The sequence below is a fragment of the Limanda limanda genome, chromosome 19 (genome assembly GCF_963576545.1).
Source record: "Limanda limanda chromosome 19, fLimLim1.1, whole genome shotgun sequence".
Taxonomy (NCBI): Eukaryota; Metazoa; Chordata; class Actinopteri; order Pleuronectiformes; family Pleuronectidae; genus Limanda; species Limanda limanda.
Window position 1 is genome coordinate 13,415,389 of NC_083654.1, and position 11,942 is coordinate 13,427,330.

Consider the following 11,942-nt stretch of genomic DNA (forward strand, 5'->3'; position numbering starts at 1 on the left):
AAGGATAATATGCAAGATAATATACGGTGTTTGCTAAATAAAAATAATAAAAGCAGCTTTTCTTAACACAAAACATATTTTTTAAATGTTTTATATATGAATTATATGCTCTACAGGCTCTAAAGTGTTATCTCAGCCAAGGACTCTCTGTACTTTGAGGCTCAGTTATGTTGCATTTATGTACAAAAAGAGATGGATCAAAATGTTCCACCATTGTTGAAATTGCTACATTGATCTCATTTGAGATATTAGGCTGAACTACATTTTTCAAGTTGACTTGTATTAAAACTGTGGCTCCATCGGACAAGTCTTCCCCTGCTGGTGGACAACACGGATCAGCTCTCCCCAACAGGTCTGAACCCTGAGTGACTCAAATCGTCACACACTGACTGTGGATCAGTGCTGCCGGGTGAAAGTCACATAAGAAGACAAACAGACGGGATCACAGCCTTGCCAGCAGTTGGAGTTTAACTGTATCTTGTTCCCATGTTCCAAAAAATGTTTTCACATCTTAGTCGCAATAATTACATTTTTAATAAATCATTCATACATGATTGAAATTAATATTTAACAATGACTTGTTTGGTTCTTAATTGAAATAGTAAATTAAATAAATATACTTTAAATTAAAAGAAACTCTGTGAAGTAATAGGACACATTATCAGTCCTTATGTTTGAGTGAGGAGGTGAAATAGCTTTTTACTGAAAGAGGATTTCCTCAGGTGCATAGACCGTTTGTGCGACTCATTATGTAGCAGGATGTGTCAATTTGAACACGACTGTATGTGTAACATGGGAAAATACACATGTGTGTTTCCCTTCAGGGGTTAAAGAGGTGAAACACGTGCAGTTAAAACTAAACCTCACTCTACTGCATGTTCTAATATGGACACAAGAGGGCAGCCAAGATCAGAAGCTGCACATGATGACTATAAGTCTCTGAATCCAAAGTGAACAGACTCTGAGTTATGAGCTGGTGGCTGCTCTGTTATATTTAGAAGATTTCTCTAGAAGGCAACTACTACTACTACTACTAAAGAGGAACTCAGAGTTAAAGTCCAGTTTGAGTCCAACATAAACACAGTTTCTGCCAGAGTTCAGACAGTTATACAGGGGTTACAGGGGTTATTTCACATGAGGAATGTATGTGTGTGTGTGTGTGCTATCTCTGAAGTGGGCAGGAGAAAAGCGACATGTCATGTTTCCGGGCACTAATCGGGATTTAAATCTGGACCTGATGATTGTTTGTGCGGTTTCTTATCACGTGTGATCTCACCACACCCAAACCGAGCGGATGAAGCACATTAACTGAGGTTTATTTACTCTGTTTGTTGCTCATTTAATCGCGAACAATCCATGTAAACAACAGACAAACACACTATAAAAGAAGACGGTGTGGAGGCTTTATGTTTCAGTTTAGATTCACTGTGTTTGGGCGGGAAAAATTGAATTTGTTGATCTAACATGAGAAGAATACGTTTTTGAATAAAGAGGGGTGGAACTGAAGGCCTTTGACCCATTACTTTTTACCCGAAACTTTTTAATGTTCCCATGAATTACATCCTTATTAGGCTGAGACGATGTTCTACTGTTTAACTCAAATTGTTTTTCCTACATGAGGTCATCTTTAATATAGTTGGAGAGAGTATTAAAATTAGAAATACTATATTTAGAGTAAAATACTCTGTTACAAGTAACGGTCTTGCAATAAAATATGTAAGACATACATTATTTAGTTAAGTTTGATCAGGACATAGAGCTCTGACCTCCAAGTGATATATTCATAAATGTAATGTTATAGATTTATTATGAATTATGCATTAGTGTGTCAACAGTGTTTAAACACTTAAGTTTACTTTAGATTTAATTTAGAGTCTCTTTGTAATAATCAATTTAATGTAAAATCTGAATTTGAAAAGTTTTGCAAAGTAACTTAAGTTTTCATGTTGATGTAGTGCATTAAATACACCGAGGTGACGAGGTACAACGTAGAAATACAGTTAAAGTCAAAATTGTCCTCCAGAACTTGAGTAATTATTCACATTCTACCTCTGGAACTCGTCATTGTCCTCAATAAGAAACTTTTGTCCTTTTAGTATTTGTTTCTTTCTTCGGCCTCATCAGAGATTAAAAAGAAAAAAGACACATTGACATCATCTAACAAACAGCTGCCAAAAAAATCTTTATTGAGTCAGAACCAGATGCTCCAGTGGCACAGATCCCTGTGGAGCCGGTCTGAGCCGCAACACACGAGTCAAACAACAACAGCACCAGGACGCAGTTTGTCAGAAAACACATTTTACAACGAGAACGATGGCAGCTTCTACACACAGAGACCGGAGAAGAAAATAAACTGGAGTTAACAGTCAGTGTGCATCGATTTTTGCCCCTGGAGAAAAAAATCCTCATATATTTATAGAATTCATTTGATAATACTGTGGAAAACTAAACATCATTGGTGCAGTAGTTTACAGTGACAGAGAAGATACATATTGCAGGTGCTGTGTGGTGTGTCGAGATAAACGATGCAATAGGCCTGTACAGTATATGAACTCTGCTCTGTTAGGATGAAGCAGGTTCTAAATGTGCAGAGAAAGAACATTCAGTTCAAACATGGCTTCATAGGTGTGAGAGCAGGTGGTTAAAGTAAAAAATAAAAAACTTCAAGGAAATGTCCCAAACCTGATTTATCATCCTCCTCTTTATGTTTTAAATAAACTATTGACAGTTTGGGAAAAACACTCATGGCTTTTATTTTGTTCGCGTTTGTGTGTGAAGCTGATAACGAAAAGCAGCCTGTTAGCTTAGCTTAGCATAAAAACAACGGAGAAACTGTTAGCTCTGTCCAATTAGTCCCAATAAAACACAGTACGCTAACACCTCAGGTTAAACCTGGTAAATCAGTATAAAAAGTGTAAAAACATGTTGTAGATTCACGGGAGAGACTATTTATTGGCTGGTTACAGCAACTTCCTGTCTTTGTGCTAAGCTTAGCTAAGTTTACTTATTTGTATTGGTATAGCTCTCGAAAGCAGGAGAGAGATTTCTGAACTTTGAACAATATTTTGTCATAAACAATTCTTTCATCTTTCTCTCTCTGCTCTCTAACGGACGAGTTTATAAACCTGGTGAAGAAGTTCAGCATGTGGTAGAACCGCGTTGCTTTCTAACTGTTGTCTCTCTCTACCAAATCCCTTTCTCCGGAGTAAGAATCTATATCACTGGTATAGAACTGATCCATACGAGCCTCTCCCCTCCCTCCCCACCCCCCTCTCGCTGTGAACCTCCGGCGCCCTCCCAGCGGGGGGGAAGCTGCTGATTTCATTGCCCTGAAAACGATGGTTATCAAGCGAGGTCACCGATGGAGCCTGAACACACACGCTGCTCCTGATCGCCCTCATCAATTATTCAGCGCCTGTGACACGTCCGTGCACATAAACACCCCCCCGCGCTCCGCTAAGATGCCAAACGTCTTCTTGTGAGTTTGATTCACCGACGCCTCCAATCATCAGCACCTCAACCTGCCGCTCGGACACCACGACTGCTCGACCACGTGTCTACGGCCTGGAGGACGTCAGCGGGCCAACGCCACCTGTAGCGTGAGCTCGTGTTTAGCATCGTAAACGTTAGAAATCCCTTCACTTAACGTTTCATTTGGTTGAAGCGATGGAGAACGATGCTCCGCAGATTCAAGTGTTTATGATGATGAAGCACGCAGGCGGCACAGGGAGATTTATTATGGTATGTCACTTTACTAGCTGGTTCGAGATATGACAGCTGGCTCATTGTAAGGTGTGCAGGAATGACTTGAGAGGCTTTGTAGGGAGTAGAGGTACACACACACACACACACACACACACATATACACACACACACACACTTTTGTGCTCAGACTTCTCTCACACAAACAGACAAACAGGAGGTGTACATGCTACATTGAGCAGATGGGACATACCTTGGGTGGTCAGTGGAAACACACACTCTATGGTCTCATATTGTGCAAACACACACACACACACATACATACACACACGCTCACATTTGATGTTAACGACTCCTTGGCGGAGCTGTGCATTTGCACCAGCGGCCTGGCGACATGCGAGCGGCCTCCCCCGGCAAACTGGTTGCATCATCGCAGGATGAGACCCGAAGCCGCGGGGACATATGTCGAGCAGCAACACAACGTCCCGATGAGAGGATTTTCTTTCACTCATACTGTGTGTGTGTGTTTGTGTGTGTGTGTGTGTGTTGTGTAATATCAGCTCCTGCCCAAAAGGTACAGATGAAAGATTAAAACAAATGTTTTCAGCCGATATCCTTTGTTGCATATTCAACTGCTTTCCTAATAAATTCCACTTGATAAATGATGCAGACCGATATAAATGTTGCAGCTGCTTCTGCTTAAAGGTGGACTGAAAAAAAAATAGGCTGGTGGAGGGGTGTTTTTTGGGGGGGGCTTTCCAATTTAGAAATAGCTTGCTCCTCCCAAAAGCGTCTGACCTAATTTCCCTCCATCAGCTGTATCCTCTCCTCCATCCTCTCAGTACAGAGTCATAAACGTCATCTCATTCATCCCCCAGCCATGAAAACATTTCCGTTGCTCCCGACGACCCAGAGGAAGGAAGCCCGCGGGACTCGTGCTGGAGCTCATCCCGCGGTTTTTAAAGCCGCTCGCAGACGGATCTTCTCCGCGTAAATATGAACCAGGCGAGGGGGTGCATGGAGAGGCTCTGGGAGTCGAGGATCCCTATTGGAGCTGACAGTGTTTGAGATACCAGCGAGTGCGGTTCCTGGTCGATGAATAATTCCTCAACCTCTCCTCTGCAGGGAGGATGTTTGTGGATCGGCTCTGTGATGTAAACGATGCTGATTGAAGGAGACAATTCATTACTGGGGATTGTGGAGCGGTTTCAGAATATTACGTTTGGCCTCAGCGAGGAAACGACCAACATCTGTTTTTCATCCCATCTGTCGGAAAAAGGGATTTGACTGAGATTTGAAAAACTTTCTGATTTATACTGATCCGACACGTGTAATGATGTCATTTGAAACAGCTCAAAAGAGACATGTGATGCTTTTTTAAAATTTGTTATGTTGTTTTTTCTGTGCATGAAAAAGTTCTGAAAAGTTAAGAAGCCTGAAGTCTGGTGTAAACACTCTGCTGCTGAAATGACCCATCAGTCGTCCGGTCCATACCTCCGCACCAATGTGACATCACAATGCCCCTCATTTGCATAATGCACGGCTAGCGGCTACTCTGGTTCCTCTTCTTACGAAGCGGTAAGCTAATGGTCACAATACAGTGGTCCAGCGGGCCAATCAGAGCCGATGGGGCTTTATCGGGAGGCGGGTCCTTAAAGAGACAGGAACTAAATCCAAGTGTTTCCGCCAGAGGCTGAAAAGAGGGTCTGCAGCAATGAATTGTGTGAGGAAACTGATGTTTTCTGAACATTAGAGAATGTAAATAGCCCAAATTCCAAAATATTCAACCATTATATGAGCAACTCCTCACAAGAGCATCTTTCCCAAAATGCCAGAGTATTCCTTGAACACACGAATGGATGAATGGACCCTGTTCATGAAATTAACCTCAGAAAATCATCATCCCTGTTCAAGAAGTTTTTGTTTACATTTCACAACCCAGCTGTGTCTCCGATCTGAACAGATCTTACAATTTAGTTCACAGTCTGGAATTAAAAACACACAGGAAACATTTACATTTAGAGGCTTCAAAGGGATAGAAAACTTAAAATACCGTGGGGCCAACAGGACTCATCGGGGTGGAGAGCAGCCACAGCCGAGGAAAAGAAGTAAAAGCTGCCAACTGATTAAAATGTGTTTTTAAGAATAATCACTTATGTTTGACGAGAGCTACGTGAATCCAACTTCCTCCCATCACCTCTCAGAGTGTCTTCAGTCGAGCTATCACGGGTCATTGATGCAGGAGGAGGGAGAACAAATCCCACTTCAGACTCCTTCAGACTTCTCCTCATCTCCCGCTGGCACCGCTCGCTGGGAAGTGCACCGCCTCTAATGATCCGTCTTCCACAGGCCTCCCGCTACCAGACTCTCCCAGGACCAGCGAACTGCTCACACACACGCACAACAAGGATGGAGAGAGCGACACTCGACACTGTGACAAATTGGTGTGTGGCAGCGGGGAGTCGCAGGTACTTTGAAACCTCTTGTGCAGCGTTGAAAAATAAGAGAGACCAGGATTTCTTCTCTTGCACTAATCTTAAGTTTTGATATCACAATATCCTGTGTAGCTGGTCTGACTCACAGATCCTTTGTCCTCATACAACCCTGCTCGCACTTTAGATCCTCAGGCAGGAAACTTTTAACGATTCCAGATTCTTAACTGAAGACTAACGATGTTGACCCTGCTGGCAGATTGCTCGAATAATATCTTGTCTTCTACGTGTGTTGTAGTTATATTGTTGCAAAATGCAGGAGCCTGAATCAGCGAAGGCTAAGTCATGACCTAAAATAACCAATCAGCTAGCGGTTGTGTAGCGTCCTTTGCATCAAAGCCTATTCTAGTTTTATTTATGTATTCTATATTGACTGTGTTTTTTAAGATTTTTATGTTTTTTATGTTGTTTTTTGTGTGTTTTGTATTTGAGAATGTAACTTTGAGAAATTATATTATTATTAGTTTGAGCTTTTGAAGAAAACAAAATAGAGGCCGATCCCGGCTGCTCTCAACCCCCCCGTCGTGGCCGCCACAGCACAAATAGAGCACATTTATACAAAGTCATGTATTCCATCATTTCCTTATTTGCATGCACATGCAGTATTACAAAATACAGTTAGACCAGAGCATATAGTATAGTACTGTGTGTATATATACCGTTTGAAAAAAGTGTAAAAATCCAGTACGACAGTCATTGAGTTCTTGAGGTCTATATGATTGTTATCAGATTATAAAACAGCCAATGAGATGATCCGGTTCAGAGAGAGGGCGGGTCAACGCTCTCTCTCTCTGTTGCATATTCAAGTTAAACTGAAGGAGCCGCAGCACCATCACCCTGAAATAATCATTTTCCCTTAATGGTTTAGTTAATATTCAAACCATTAAGGGTTAATTATCCAATAATAGGATTCAGGCCGATGAGAGTGTTTTTCTTCTTCTCTCTCTCCGCCTATTGACACATTCTTATTATTATTTTGTATTACCATTCACCGTCCTTCACACAGAAAGCGGGTGATGTCTTTTTCAGGTTCCCAGTTAGTGGCTCCGCACTAAAAAAAAAAGGATCATCTCACCGACTGTTTCACATGCGGGGCCTTCTTGATTTCCCAAACATTTCTAGATTGCACCACAACAAAGGGGATTTCTTCACATGAACTTACATTTATTTACAAGCCCTTGTACAAAAGGGAGAGAGGATCCATGTTTGGGAAAACAAAGAAAAGAACACAGAGACACAGTATCTTCATAAGTTTGGTTCAGAAATAAAGGTTTACAGCAAAGAGTGGAAAAGTCACCCTTGATTTGAACAACATCTGTAGAACCAAGAAAAAGGCCAAAGGGGCCAAAGGGCCTCGGAATGCAGAGCACAGGACATGTCTTTGCATCGCCTGTCTTTGAAAAAAAAGAAAAGACATTCATAACTCAGACCAGCACCAGAGACATTCGTCCATCGTCGCTGTGGCCCGACACGTCACAGCAACACCCCCCCACACAGCAGAGTGAGGTCCACTCCAGTAAACTCTCATAAAGGCACATTCACGACTCCTGCTTCCTCCAGAGAAAAACCACAACGAGGGTGAAGCGGCTCCTGGAGACACGGACTGAGGACGTCACGTCAGGGAATCCCCTGAAACCTCAGAGGCCATTTCCCCCCCGTGTTTAACCCTCCTCCTCCTCTTTCACATTCCTGAATGAATGAATGAATGAATGAAGGATGGAGGGAGGGCCCATCCTCTCTTATTTATTTTTTTTAATTGACAACTGCTCCCCCCTTGCAGCGGATAGGAGCAGAGACCCATAAACCTGCCCATCAGCACGGTTGCCACGGAAACTGGCTCCACGGTTGGATGGGACCTGGACACTTCACAGATACACTGATAACACGGTCATGCAAGGCGATGCTATGATTATTCAGGTTGTACTCGACGGTGCACGGTTGTTTATTATTTGTGCACAACTTGAAATATGTCTAATTACATGTCTGACTCTGCGTAGCGCCCCCTGCTGTCAGCCATGTGTCACTGCAGAGCCCAGGAAGGGGGCTACAGGTCAGTGGGGAGGAAAACAACCCTGTGGGCATCTGCTCACATGTTTCCTCGCCTGCTAGGAGAAGTGTGAGGGCCTCCCGACTAAAGGCACAACCCGTCACTTTCACTTCCCCTCCTGGAGTTGACGGAGCAGAGCAAAGAGGGAAACAAGAAGGGATTCCGAGAGTATTAAAGTCAGGGACGCCACGTGGATATACTGATACACTGCAACTATAGCTTAGAAACACTGTACTGAAGCTTAATCTGTACATACTGTAGCATACATGGAGCTCTACTCGGGTGATCTGAGGTTGGATATAATGAGCCTCTTGTCACAAACAAGACTTGTCATGTGTGAAATATTGATATCGGCGAGGATCAGGGACATAAAGCAGAAATTCTTATAAAGCTGTCAACACATGAGCTGCTGTTAAAGCCATCACTGCTCTGTAGCTGTGATGGACAAGTGTGCACGGGCATAACGTGTTTGTGTGTGTTTGTGTGTCAGGAGGTACACATCAAAAATCCCTCGTAACTCACAAGTAGATTGTTTATGCCATCCGTAAGCAGAACAATGCTATCTCTTATTTTATTCCACTTATAAATCACGGCTGAACGCTCGGCCCTTTAATAGGAGGCAGAGTTAGAGGGCGGGGGGGTCAACACACCAGGGAACAAAAGCCACAGCAGCCAATGCTCCTCCATCTGAAAACAAAACATGCGTCGTGCACTAAATATTCATATCAGCCTCAGCGGAGCAACAAGGCCGCCTGTTGTGCTTCTTTGATGCCAGTTTTAATTCTGGGGCGCGAACATGTTTATGACGCCAGCCCGTTTTCTGCTTTCGTGTTTAGCTGCTGGCTCCCTGCAGGTTTCAGCTCGGCTCAGATATGAATAAGTTATAGACGATCAGATCTTGCAGGGTGATACCATATGGCATGTTTGGGTAATTTGGGAGAAATGACTGTGAAAGTGTCGTGATCCGTCTTTAGCTGCCAGTTTGGGGCTAAATTAACCAGCACTTCTCGAGGGTTCATCTGCTGGTTGAAGTTTAAGACCTGCAGGACCAAATGTTTAATCTCTGGAAACTTTTGAGGACAACCACCTTAAACTTTGGGTGGTAATATTATTATCATAAAATAGTATGTGTGTAAAATGATGTGGATTTAAGTTGACAAAAGAAACCTCAGGACCCATTTATCACTGCTTTGCTTTGGAGCTTTCGACTGATCTACATGGTCTTCATCAGCAAAAGTCTCACACAGGTTTGAGTATTTCAATTTAACACAAATTTATGTTTGTCATCCAATGCATTTGGTAGGTTGCTTCTCAGGAAGTGAGAATTTGATCCAGGTTTACCAGTTGCAACATGTGCAAACTATGATAACTATAATCCAGTAATAATCCAGTTAATCGAATAGTGACATTTGTTGCTCTGCAGAACAAGTCCTGTAGCTTTAGGTCTATTTTGCTAATACTTGAGTAGATTAAATTTGCACTGTTATTACCTGACAGACTCGTAGAAAGTTCATCATCTATAGTTTGATGACAAATGATAAACTCAATCTACCGATGAAGACTGTGTAAAACGGTCAAAAGCTGCAGGACAAGCAGATAAAACCACTCGACCAATGATTCTCAAGTCATGAATGATCTCTCGTTGTGTGGGATGTTTGAATTTCTAAATAAAAACATCTGCAGATCATCATTATCTACAGATGTGAACCCGACATGCAGTGCAACAAGTCACCAAAACAAAAACCATGAGAACAGATGAGGAAGCAGGAGAAAGGAACGAGGGGTTTGGGGCGATTGCCCTGAACTAACTCGTGCCGGGACAGCAGATTTTTAGGCAGGGTGTTTTTTATTTTCATGTTCTACAGCATAACATATGATGTGTACAAAATGGAGTTAGTATGATCAGACGACACACGGGGAGAAACAGCACTGCATGGGAATATAGCACCTCCATTTCTCCCCCTGCCGAGGCCGCAGCACCATGTGTGTACAGGATCAGCGTCTCTGAAAGCACCGTCATGCTAAGGCCATCTTTGAGCCACTGGCAGTGAATGTGGCCGAGATGTTTTCAGTACAACAACAGCAACGCGGGCGGGCGGGGGGGTCACAGTCCACGAACAAATCCCAGAGTTCCTCACCGATCTATGAGGACACGGACGAGGTTTTGAGAAAAATGGCAGCAAATATCCTTATGAGGTCAATTGGATTCATCTCATGTCAAAGTGGAAGTTGAGCTTATTTTGGTCACATTTTATTTGATCGACGCAACAATGAGCTTTTGAAACTAGCTGCATGAACCTCTGGACGGCCGGTGACTTGTTCCTGGACCGAACCCCCGACAGGATCTGATTGGCTGCCCGATGTTTCCGAGCACCAATGGAGGAGATGGTCTGAACACAAACATGGAGCAGTGGGAAGTGCATGGAGTAACAAAAAAAAAAGAAACAGAAGAGAGAAATCGAACATGAGCCGCATGTGGCCACTGAGGTCTCTACCCACAAAAACATCCTTGAGCTCGTAATGGTTTGTCGGTGGACTCGACCTGCCACACACCCAGACCGGGAAAGTGCCACAGGCCAGTTGATAAGTGTGTAACTCCAGGGGAGGAGAGCACCGGGGCTCAGTGGCAGCAGCACGTGCTTCGCCCTGAGGCTCCTTCACGTTCACAACTCGTGTGCGAGCTCTCACACACACGTGGGCGCCAAAACAGAACCACACACCGAGGTGTCAATCCAACTAATTCTCCAGGTGGGAGCACGCGGGTCACACTCGCTGCAAAGAGCATAACAAGCTCGGCTCGCTCTGGAAAATATGTCCCTCCAAAAGTCAGCAGAACATGAAAAATAAAAATGAATAAACTGTTTATATATTCATAATATATATGAAAGAATAAAAATAAAAACAGCCAAATTAACATCTTTTTTTTTGCTTTGAGTTAAATTCCAACATGTTTTCTTATATATATATAGATTTGTCTTTTCTTAAACAATAATACGTTCACATAATACAATGGGAAATCCGTTTTTGAGATCATCTAAATATTTCTTAGCGAAACATCAATGTAAGGACATAGAAGAAGCACAATAATTTTTTTTGACTTTAAGGCCTATCCCTTCACTCAGGTTGAACGGTACATTATTCCCTCACTGGAACCCGTCTTGTTCGTAATGAAATGACCGAGGTACTGGAGCGTAGAGAGAACACAAGAACTAAACACACATATATATATATATATATACACGGACAGACTACAAAGAAAAATAGACAAAAACAGAACGAGTTGAGCAAACGTAACAGAGCTACGATTCTCAGGTGCTGAAGGTGAAATCGGGCGATAGCATATGTGGGTGAGTTTATTAGCTGGTGTTGGTTTTGAGTAATTCTGGTGTAAAATGATTGCGTGTGACAGAAATCCTGATAACGAAATCAGTGTGCGTTCAAACTGATTTCACGTAATGCAGAGAGAGTAAATGCGAGAACATAAAAAAATCACCACGTTCCTGTTGCTGGGTAGATTTCAGGATCACGTCCACTACGTTGTATGAAGTATAGAGCGGCTCCCGGTGATAAGAGTTGGTCCGTCTATCGCTGCAAAGTGAATATCTGTAAACTGTTCGGCTTCGTGGTTTCATTTCCCGCCATTAAGCCAGAAATCAAATGAACACATTCAAATGAAAAAACATCTGATGACGACCGTTTCT